Genomic DNA, 12,648 nt, shown 5'->3' with positions numbered 1-12,648 from the left:
AACAGACAAAAACAAAACTTCAGATAAAGCAACTATCAAACAAACAAACAAACAAAATTATACTTCAGTTTGTATTCAGACACCATCAGTTCTTTCTCTGCATTTTTTTAGGCAATTGGAGTTAAGTGACTTGCCCAGGGTTACACAGATAGTAAGTGTCAAGTTTCTGAGGCTGGATTTGAATTCAGGTACTCCTGACTCCAGGGCCAGTGCTCTATCCACTATATCCACCTAGCTGCCCCCTCTCTCTGCATTTTTCATAAGACCTTCAGAGTTTTCTTGGATCATTGCATTGCTGAAAATAAGCAGGTCATTCACAGCAGATCATCTTACAGTATTGCTGTATTTTGTATACAGTACACTTCCTGTTGCAATGGTTCATGTAGGTCTTTCTGGGTTTTTCTGGTAGCATCATGCTCATCATTTTCTTATAATAAACTACATTTATATAGTACTTTAAAGAGAGATTTCCTTACAATAAACCAATGAGGCCGATTCTTGTGACAACAGTAGTAGATGCCATTTATATAGTACGTTATACCTTACAAAGAGTTTTCTTCACAATAGCCCACCAAAGTACCATGTATTTTATCATTATCATCAATAAATTCTCATCACGTTTCCCTCCATCCTATTCCCTTCCCCATGATATTCTCCATCTTCATCTAATTAACATAAATCCATCAATCAATCATTATTCTATTTTCTATCTTCTTTCACCCTATCCCTCCTCAAAAGTGATTTGCTTCTGACTGCCCCTTCCCCCAATCTGCCCTCCCTTCTTTCACCCATCCCTCTCCTTCCCCTTCCCCTCCTACTTTCCTGCAGGGTTGGATAGACTACCCCACCCAATTGAGTGTGTGTGTTATTCCCTTCTTGAACCAACTCTGATGAGATTAATGTCTTTGAGCCAATTCTGATGAGTTTAAGGCTCATTGACTGCCCTACTCCTCCCCCATCTCTTACCCCACACCATAAGCACTTTCCTGAGGGATTCCACCCCATTCTAACTTTCCCCTTCCCCTCCCCCAGTTTAGTCCTCTCAGCCCTCAATTTTACCCTAAAGATATCATCATGGGCCAGCTAGATGACACCGTGGACAAAGCATTCACCCTGGACCCAGGAGGACCCAAGCCCAAATCCAGCCTCAGGCACAAGATAGTCACCTACTGCATGACCCCAGACATGTCACCCAACTCCAACCACCCCACAAAAAAAAAGATGAACAAAAAATAAATGTTTTATAGATATCATCTCTTCATAAGCAATTACCACCTGTGTACTCCGTCTAAAGTTGTTTCTTTCATCTGCCCTAATACTGATAAAGTTCTTATGAGTTAGACATACCATTTACCTTTTAACATCCCTCATGATTTCCTTTTCCTGTTTACCTTTTTATGTTTCTCTAGGGTCTTTTATTTGAAAGTCAAATTTTCTATTCAGTTCAGGTCTTTTCATCATCAATATCTGAGAATCCTCTTTTTCATTGAAGTCTCATTTTTCTCCCTGAAGATTATACCCACTTTTGTTGGATAGGTAATTTTTGGTTGTAATCCCAATTCCTTTGCCCTCTGGAATATCATATTCCATGCCCTCCAATCATTTTATGCAGAAGCTGCTAGATCTTGTGCTATCCTGACTGTGGCTCCACAGTACTTTAATTGTTTTGTTTTGGCTGCTTGAAATATTTTCTCCTTGACCTGGGAGCTCTAGAATTTGGGTATAATATTCCTGAGAGTTTTCATTCTGGTACCTCTTTAAGGAGGTGATCAGTGGATCCTTTCAATTTCTTCTGCTTCTAGAATATCAGGGCAATTTTCCCTGACAATTTCCTGGAAGATGATTTCTAAGATCTTGCCTTGATCATGGTTTTCAGGTAGTCCAATAATTTTCAAATTCTCTCTCCTGGATCTATCTTTCAGGTCAGCTGTTTTTCCAAGGAGATATTCCATATTGCCCTCCACTTTTTTATTCATTTGGATTTGTGCTATTGTGTCTTGGTTTCTAATAAAGTCATTAGCTTCTATTTGCTCAATCCTAATTTTTAAGCAATGGTTTTCTTCAGAGAGCTTTTGTACCTCCTTTTCTGTTTGACCAATTTGGCTTTTCAAGCTGTTGACTTTTTTTTCATGACACTCCTTTGTCACTCTCATTTCTCTTTCCATTTTTTCCTTTAACTCTTTTCCTTTTCTTCAAAGTCCTTTTTGAGTGTCTCTATGGCCTGAGACCAATTCATATTTCTCTTGGAAGCTTTGGATGTAGAAGCCCTGATGTTGTTATCCTTGTCTTGGGGTGCACCTCAATCTTCCCTTTCACTAAAGAAACTTTATATGATGTGCATCTTTCTCTGTCTGCTTATCTTGCCTGTCTTTTACTTGACTTTTAACTCCTTCTTAAAGTGAAGCACTGTTTCCAGGGTGCACTGTCCCAAGCTTCAGGAGTAGGTTCTTCACTTGCCTGGCCTGTTCTCTGCTCCAAAGATAACCCCAGGCCAACTTGCTAATTAATCAGGCCTACTAACTCAAGCTTATTTCCTGGTTCCCAGCTGGGGTGAAAAACTCAAGTTCTGCCTCAGCACAAGTAGAGACCCCTGTAATCTCACCCTGACCAACTGCTCAGCCCTCTCACCGGACCGTGAGTTTAGTTGCAGAAGATGTTGGTGCTGCAGCTGGTTCAAAGACTCCTGGGTTCTCTTTCTCTGACTCAGCCTGCCTGTAACTGGATTTATATTAACATGACCATGGGGTTGTGCTCCACTCCTACCCTGGCAAAACAGTCCCCTCTTGCAGACCTTCTAAGCTGTCTTTGGCTGGAAAAATATCTCAGCTCATTTTTTTGGGGGTGGGGAGGTTCTGCTCTTAGCTATATATTTCAAAGGGACAACTAGGTGGCATAATGTATAGAGCACTGGGCTTAGAATCAGAAAGACTCATCTTCCTGAGTTCAAATATGGCCTCCATAAATGATGTTTAAAAAAATAAGGGAAACTAAGTGGCACAGAGATTATAGAATTGAACTTGAAGTTAAGATAACCTGAATTTGAATTCTTCCCCTCAGAGAGATACTGACAATGTGTCTTTGGATGAATCATTTAACCTCTCTTAACCTTAGTTTCTTGATCTATAAAATGAAGATAATAGCACGGTCCATAATGGGTTGTTGTAAAGATCAAATGAGATAGCCTAATAAAGACACTTTATGAAACTTTATATATATATAAATATATATATATATATATATATATAAATCCTAATCATTATTATTTTTGATTAATTGTTCTCTGGAAAAGTCAAATGAATGGATAATATTCTCATTGTGTACTATCCACATCTATGGGCAAAACCAATTTACAACCAACTGATATTTTGGGTGACTTATAGGAAAAAATATTGGATTGTGTTTTTTTTTTTTTTTTTTTTGCAGGCAATGGGGGTAAAGTGACTTGCCCACAGTCACACAGCTAGTAAGTGTCAAGTGTCTGAGGCCGGATTTGAACTCAGGTACTCCTGAATCCAGGGCCGGTGCTTAACCACTGCGCCATCTAGCTGCCCCGGATTGTGTTTTAAAAGATTTATTTTCAAAACTGAGTTCTGACCCTCACAGATGAGTGAATCACCTAATATCTTTGAGCTTCACTTCCTCCACTACAAAGTAACAGGATGAGACAAGATAATATCCATCTCTAAATCCATATTAAGATGATTAAAAAGTGATCAAGAACTTAAATTTTTTTGTTCTACTTTTTTTTAATCACTAGAAGGAAAACTTTTTTATTAGTTTCAAATGTTCAAACTTCAGGTTTCATGTCTGTGATCACAAACTGTTTCTATGCACATAAAAACGTAATTTCATGGCCAAATGGTATTTTTTGCTAGCATTTTGCATATAGAGGCAATACCCAAACAAGCCAGCATCAGGCTTTTGGGTCAACTGAGTCAGCATCAGTGGCTTCCAGAGGTCTCAGTCCACAGATTGAAATGAAGTCAGACAACTGGTCAGAAGAAGAATTGCTGGCATTGGGTATAGGACTCTGTTGCATTGCCCACACTTGGATCTAAGTCTCATTCTTTGATCACAGTCCCAAGGTGAGAAGGAACATTAGAACACCAGAACTATCAGTGGAACAGGAACTCTGGTCATATTTCCAGGGTACATATGGCTCACTCAGAGACAAGGGCAGAGTCCAAGAGAGTAGTAGATACATCTCTTTAGATCATACCACCTTTGAACAACTGAAAACTTACAAACCCCAGAACTAGTTCTGAGAACAGCTGCACACAAATAAAATGATTGTACCCCAAATTAGAGGGAAAACAGAAATCTGGGATACAAATTTTACAGCAAGTATCTCAAATAAAGGAGCAATTTTTCAAATATATAGAGAACTGAATAACATTTGTAATAATACAAGTTATCCCCCAATTTTTAAATCTTCAAAGGATATGAACAGGTAGTTTTCAGAAGAAATCAAAGCTATGTGTAGTGATATGAAAAAATGCTCTAAATCACAACTCATTAAAGAAATGCGAGTTAAAACAGCTCCATAGTGCAATCTCATACCTATCAGATTGCCTAATATGACAGAAAAGGAAAATAATAAATGTTGAGGAAGATGTGGGAAAATTCAGCCACTAATGTACTGTTGGTGGAGTGGAGAACTTTTCCAACCATTCTGGAGAGCAATTTGGAACAATGCCCAAAGAGCAATCAAACTGTGTATAACCTTTTGGCCCAGTAAAAGCACTACTAGATCAGTATTCCAAAGAGATCATAAAAATGGAAAAAGACCTATTTGTACAATAATATTTGTAGTAGCTCTTTTTGCGGTTGCAAAAAATTGGAAATTGAGGGGATTCCCATCAATTGTGGAATGGCTAAACAAGTTGTAGCATATGACTGTAATAGAGTACTATTGAGTTATAATGAATGATGACTTGGTAGATTTCTGAAAAAAAAAAAAAAACAACAACCTGAAAAGATGTAGATGAACTGATGCAAAATGAAATGAGTAGAACCAGAGAGCATTCTACATAGCATCAGCTACATTATGCAATGATCAATTATGAATGACGACTCTTCTCAGCAACACAATTCCAAAGGATTCATGATGGAAAATACTATCCACATCCAGAGAAAGAACTGATGACATCTGAGTGCATCCCAGTGTATACTGTTTTTCAATTTATTTATTTTGTGTATGTATGTTTTTTTTTCTTTTGGTCTGTTTTGTCTTTCAAAACATGACTAATAAGGAAATATGTTTTATACGATTTCATATGTGTGTGTTTATCTATCTACCTATCTATCTATCTATATCCTATACCAAATTGTTTTACCAGTTTAGGAAAAAAAGAGAGCTGAAGGCGAAATAAAAAATAAAACTCAAATAAAAAGAGATGGATGTTAACAATTGTCTTTACATGAAATTGGAAAAAACATACTGTCAAAATAGAAGAAAAAAGGTGCACAAAAATGTGAAGCTTAGGACATTTGAGCAAACAACAGCAAAAATAACCTGGCTATAGAAATTGACTACGATGACAGGGAAGATCAAAACACAAACTTAGAAGGCAATAAAGCTAAAACTGCTACAGCCAAAGCCTCAAAAAATGGGAATTGGTCTCAGGACTAAAAATGAATTCACAGTAGATCATGAAGATGATTTTAAAATCAAATAAAAGAGGTAGAAGAAAATATAGGAAGAGTAATTGGAGTGATGCAAAAATATCATTTAATAAAGAGTCAATAGTTTGGTAAAGGAGGATTAAAAATCCTGAAGAAAGTAGGCTCTTAAAAAAGTCAGACTAGGCCAAATGGTAAAAGAAACACAAAAATCCACTAAAGAGAAGACCTCCTTAAATAGCAAAACTGGCTAATTGGGAAATAAGCTACAAAAACTAACTGAAGAAAATTTATCCTTAAAAAATAGAATTGGGGAAGTGGAATCTAAGACTTTAGGAGACATCAAGAAACAATAAAACAAAATCAAAATAATGAATAAAATAAAAGAGCATATGAAATATTGGGGAAAAATTGACTTTGAAAATAGATCTGGGAAAGATAATTTAAGAATTATTAGACTACCTGAAAACCATGATAAAAACAAGATCCTAGACAATATCAAGAAATTATCAAGGAAAACTGCAATGACAATATAGAACTCAAGGATGAAAGAGAACCTGAAAGAATCCACTTATCACCTCCTAGGAGTTAAGTTCCATAACTTCCAGGTCAAGGAGAAAATATTAAATGCAGCAAAAGAGAAACAATTCAACCATCATGCAGCCACAGTCAGTATAACACAAGATTTAGCAGCTGCTCCATTAAAGGATGTGACAGCTTAGAGTAAAATATTCCAGTGGGCACAAGAGCTAGGATTACAATCAAGAATCACCTACCACCAGCAAAACTGAATGTGATTCTTCAGGGGCAAAATATTTAATTAAATAAAAGACTTTCGAGCACTCCTGATAAAAAGAACAACTGAATATAAAAAATGATTTCCAAATTTTCCAAAACTGACAACCAAGAATCAAGAGGAGCATTAACAGGTAAACAGGAAAGAGAAATAATAAGGGATAAAATAAAACTAAATTCCTTACATTTCTTTGTGGGAAGATGATATTTGTAATTCCTATTAACTTTATCATCATGAGAGCAATTAGAAGGAGTATGCATAGACAGAGGGCATGGATGTGAGTTGAATATAGTAGGATGATAAAAATAATATTAAGGAGTGAGAAAGAGGAATGCACTGGGAGAAGGAGGCAATGAAAAGTAGAATACAATAAATTATCTCACATAAAAAAGTCATGACAAAGCCTTCACAATGGAGGAGATATAGGAGAAAGCACTCAAAGCTTATTCTCGTAAGAATCAGCTCAAAGAGGGAAAAACATACACACTCCATTGGGTTTACAAATCTATCTTATCCTACAGGAATGTGGGCTAGGAAGGGATAAGGCAGGGAGTGGGGAGTTGATTGATTGAAGGAGGGCAAAGTGGGAGGAACAGTAGTGATATTTTTAGTTCCAAATTTTTCTCCCTCCCTCTTTTCCTTCCCCCATTCCCAGCAAGCAATCCAATATAGTTTATACAGTACAATCATGTTAAAGACATTTCCACATTTTTCCTCTTTTGGTTCCTGACCTTTCCATGGTGGGTTGGATGATGGTGTCTCTTAGAAATAGTTAGATTTTTAACTTTCTCTCTGATCCTAATGAATCCTTTAATGAATATGTAAACACATGCTCTTGCTAAAGCTTATAATTTATTGGTGACTGCTCATTAGAATTTAGATAGTATAGCTAGAATTTTAGCCCCTTACAGATGGCTGACCATGAAGAGGAAAGCTGAAATTCGTACATCTTCTGATCTTCTGGCTGGGTAAGAAATTTCCCCTACCCTGTCCCGTTAAACTCTAAAGTACCAGCTGTTTTCCCTTTAAATTTTCAAATGGGTTTTTTCAACTGCCTAAGTACCCTGTTTCTGATTTTAGTCTGTTTAGCCAGAAAAATGGGGGATAAGATCATGTTAATGCTTTGTTTTAGTGGATTTTCTATTTTTATTTTTATTTTTATTTTTGTTAGAAGAGCGAGCAAGGTGTTCACACAAGGGAATATAAATATCCCCCCCCCCATCCCAACCATACCTTTTCAGAGAAACCTCTGACTCCTGCAGCTTTTCCAAATTCTTACACTAATTATTGCTCTAACTTTACATGCCTGGAGGCAATGACACAGCCTCTAGAAGCCTTTAATGTCCTAGAAGCAAGGGAAGGGGAAACCAGCTCTCAGTTCCAGACCAAGCCTGATTCAAACTGCCCTTGTCCCTTCCTTCCTCTGTCACCACCTCCTACTCCTCCCTTGGCCAAGCCCCTTGATCCTCCTGCCAGGGAAGTCCAAAGATCGAATCTATCATCCTCAGGTCCTGATATTGAGTATGCACAGCTTTCTCTACCTACATTTGTAGCTTCTACTCAGTTGCTGAAGCAGTCAGACTCAGCGCTTCCCCAGCCTGACTGTTTTTCTGACTTGACCTGCTGTGGTTCTCCCAAAGCAAACTTAGAAAACTCTTAAAATCCCAGATATACTCATTTTGTTCATAATTTTGTTGATCTTCATTTGTCTTTAATTACTAACATTATAAAGCATTTATATTATGAAAGGACAGAAAAAATAGAGGGATTAAATAAGGCAACCTTAAGCTGAATAAAAATGACAACCATCATCATATTTCAAGACATATTTTGCAGAAATGTAGAAGTAAGCAGCAAGTTATTGATATGAGTATTGGGGATTTTAGATATCAGAATCAAAAGTGTTCTAAATTCACTCAGAGAAATAATAATAGTTCAGAGGTTACCTAGAATTTCTATACTATTACATCTACATTTTGAAATTCACATTATGGGTTTATTTTCATGCCTTTAAGATTGTGTTTTATACTTAGCTTTAAAAAAGGGGTAGATTATTTGTAAAAGCTTTTTATAATCATGTGATCAAGTTTATATTTTGTAATACTCTTATTAATGTTAAGTTTATATTCATTTAGATTTCCCTAGTTTGAATTTCATTGTCTTTTATTCTTCCATGTGTATTTTGTTGTATTTCCTTATCTCTATTTAAAAAAAAAATGCAAGATGGTTTTGATTTCATACTACAATATTAATTCTGGGAGTATTGTGCTCCCATATTCTGAGTTTGTTTTTGATATTTTTTTCTCTCAACTGAGTATTTGATTGAACTCTATAAAGCATTTCCCTGGCAAATTGATTGCCATGGCAAGTGTAAATTGATTCTAGAAGCATTATTTTTGATAAGCATATTTTTAAAAAGGGGAACATTTGAAAAAGGTTTCTTTTTTCAAAAAAAATTTCCTTAAGATTGTGTTGTGTTTTAACTTGTATTTAAATATGTTCCAATTTTTCACAAATGTAATTGTATTCACATTTTTTGCAATCATTATTATCCTCAATCTTTAAATCCTTATGAGACTTGGATTATGGGAATTTATCATTTAAGACATTAATTGCCTTCATTCTGAGCTATCAGATGCCATTTGGCCAGGATGTCATCCAGTCACAAGAGGAATACATGCAAGAGCAGACATTGAACTGTCACATGAGGGGAGATATGCATGAAATCAAGGTACGGCCGAGGGAACAGCTTTTGACAAACATTGAGGTTGGTTTCTCTTGGTTTAATTTGCCCCCACAATATTGTACAAATGGCTGAAAGATTTCACCCCACCCATCCCATTCTATACCTGGCTTCTATGCCCCCTCCTATATGCCTGATGCCATGGATGTCTCAATCCCATGCATCTGATTAAGTCTGACTCAGTTTCCTCCAATATGTCCTGTGGCATGGACATATATTCCATCCACCTATTTTAAGCCAGCATACTGCATGGGCAGTTTATGTTGCTCAATGTGGTAATGCTCATATCCCATCATTTCTCTGTTCTTTTATGGTAACCCCCATAATTATCTCAGGTGTAATGATAAATAAAGTGTTGGATTTGGCCTTGACATCTGTTACCAATTATATTAGATTCTTTAATTTCTCATAATAGCATGAGAATAATTAGGCAGATGATGCAAAAAGTTATGAAACAAAGATAAAAATTATTTTTTAAATTAATATCGCAGCAATTGTCTTCTCAATTTACTCTCCACAAGGGGGGGACTATGGTAATATTAAATTTTAGAGTATGTTTCAATTTTTGTTTTATGATATGTTTCATGTGTAACAACTAATATTCTGAATTCCCTTAGACATATTTTTAAAAACTCTCATTGTTTGATTTGATTATTAACAAAGCTATTTTAAAGTGTTAAGGGGACAGCTAGTTGCTGCAGTGGATAGAGCACTGGCCCTGGATTCAGGAGGACCTGAGTTCAAATCTGGCCTCAGACACTTAACACTAGCTGTGTGACTCTGGGCAAGTCACTTAACCCCAATTGCCTCACAAAAAAAAAAAAAAAAAGAAAAGAAAAGAAAAGAAAATGTTGTGTTAAGCTCAATTTTGTAGGAAATTTTCCTGGCTGATTACCAGCACACACAGATCAACCCCTGAAAAGATTTCCATTCCAAGACTACACCCAGAGGATATCCCAAGAATCATCTGAGAAAAGACTTTCAAACACTTTAAATGAACAGTTTTGTTTCATTGATTTTTATTCTGTTCTGTTGTTATGTACATCATTTGTAATATGTATTCTCTGGAGAAGCCTTCCCTCTGCAGGCCAGTGTCAAAGCACCAGTTCATGCGGGACTGCCCCTCTGGACAAAATTTCCCCTTTCTCCCTTTTATATATTGTTATTAACATATTGTTTGTTAGCATAGGGTATTATATTCTGTTATTTTTGACTGTCATAAAGGAAACACCCCGTGTTTCTTGAAGAAACAAAGGGGGGACTGTAACGATTGGAATGCTGCCACCTGCTGGAGAGCTACTGTAGGAAAGCTCCACCATGAGGAGAAGGCATCTGAAGGCAAGCCATATGGTTAATGTCCTTGGTGTCAGGAAGTGACATTTGCTTGTGGGTACTGTCTATCAAGGCTACCAGCCAATCAACTTGAGGAGCCTCCCATTTCTGGGAGGAGGACATGAAGTAGGTAGTGAACACTGACAGAGGGCTTTTTCCTCTTTTGGTTCCTGACCTTGCCATGGTGGGTCGGATGATGGGGTCTCTTAGAAATAGTTAGATTTTTAACTTTCTCTCTGATCCTAATGCTCTTTAATAAATATTTAAACAGTTAAATACACTTGCTAAAGCTTATAATTTATTGGTGACCACTCATATTTTAGATAGTATAGCTAGAATTTTAGCCCCTTACACCTGGAAAAACTTACATTAACTGATTCAAAGTGAAATGAGCAGAACAAAGAGAACATTGTACATAGAAATCCTGAAAATGCTTAAAAATAATTGTGAATGACTTATCTGTTCTTAGTAATACAATGATCCAAGATAATTTCAAAGAACTTATGATGAAAAATGCTATTCACCTCCAGAGAAAGAACTGATGGATTCTGAGTGATGATCAAAGCATACATTTTGAAAAAAATATATATTACATTTATTTTAAAAATTTTCCCAAGTTATATGCAAAAAAAAATTCACACTGAGTTTTTAAAACTTTTAAAAAAGTTTATATCTTTCTGAATTTTTAATTCATCACCTCTCTATCAGGATGTTAGTAGCATGTTTATCTTCATTCTTTTGGACTCATGATTTATAATTTCATCTTTCATAACTTTGAAGTCTTTCAAAGATATTTTTGCTCTATGTCTTTACCATTGTATACATTGTTTTCCTGGTTCTTCTTACTTTAATTGGCATCAATTCATAAAAGGTTTTCCTGGTTTCCTCTGAAATATTCATTTTGTCATTTCTTCTGGCATAATAATTTTCCACTATATTCAGATACCTCAGTTTGTTTAATCTTGTCATGTCCCTCATCATAGCCCAACCAACTTGGTAAAAATGTGCTGAGCATTAGGGGAGGGCATAGCCCTGCCCAAAACAAGAGAGCCTAGGGTCACACATACCACATTTTGCCTGATTGCCCTTCCCATCCAAAGGGAGATTAGCGGAGCTCAACAAAGAAAACAAGAGGAACATGTCCTGGGTACCCAAATCACTATCACATTGCAGAGGCCATATTCATAAACCTCACCTGGTATACATACATATATATATATATATATATATACATACACACATGTATATATATATATATATATACATACACACATGTATATATATATATATATACATATATATATATCATATATTACAAAGTAAACTTATTCTATTGAAATACATTTATAAATCTACATAGCTTTGTATGGTAGAGGGTTGCAAAACAAAAGAAAGAGTAAATTATGTCTGAGGGAAAAGTTCATTAACTTGAGGTGATAGAGAAAAAAATTTAAAGGATTATGACATTTCTCTTGGTCTTTAAAAGATGAGTATGAATTTAATAGTTTATTAGAGGTATGAGATATTATGGTAGATACAGAAAGAAGTGTTAACAAAGGCTAGGAGACATTATAATACAAGTAATTTTTGTGGCCTATATTTAGCTCTTTAGCTCATACTCTTACAAATATGTATAGAGAAACAAAACAAATTTCCACAGTAGCTATGCCCCCTTTAAAAAAAAAAAGGAAGAGAAATAGGAGAAATATGCTTCAAAATGCAATCTGAGCCCCTCAGTTTTTTTTTTTTTTGAGGTAGATTGGTATGTATCATTATGAGTCTTTTAGAATTGTGAATGGTCACTGTGTTGGTGAGTATCACTGTCTTTCACAGTTTATTATCTTACAATTTTACTATTGGAGTATGCATTAGTACTTGGTTCTGCTCATTTCAGTTTGTATTAGTTCATATAAATTTACAGAGCAGAAACGTATCTATTTTCTGACATCCTCTCCAGCATTTGTCATTTTCCTTTTTCTTTTTTTTTAATGTAGCCAATTGGATAATCATGGTACAGAACCTTAGAGTTTTAAAATAATATTTCTCTAATTATTAATGATTTAGAAGATTTTTATATGGCTATTGATAATTTTGGTTTCTTCTGAAAATTTTCTATTTGTATATTTTGATCATTTAACAGTTGGAGAATGACTCT

This window comes from Dromiciops gliroides, chromosome 3, assembly GCF_019393635.1.
Source record: "Dromiciops gliroides isolate mDroGli1 chromosome 3, mDroGli1.pri, whole genome shotgun sequence".
Lineage (NCBI taxonomy): Eukaryota > Metazoa > Chordata > Mammalia > Microbiotheria > Microbiotheriidae > Dromiciops > Dromiciops gliroides.
The sequence above is the reverse complement of the archived record's forward strand: the minus strand, read 5'-3'. Positions refer to the sequence as shown.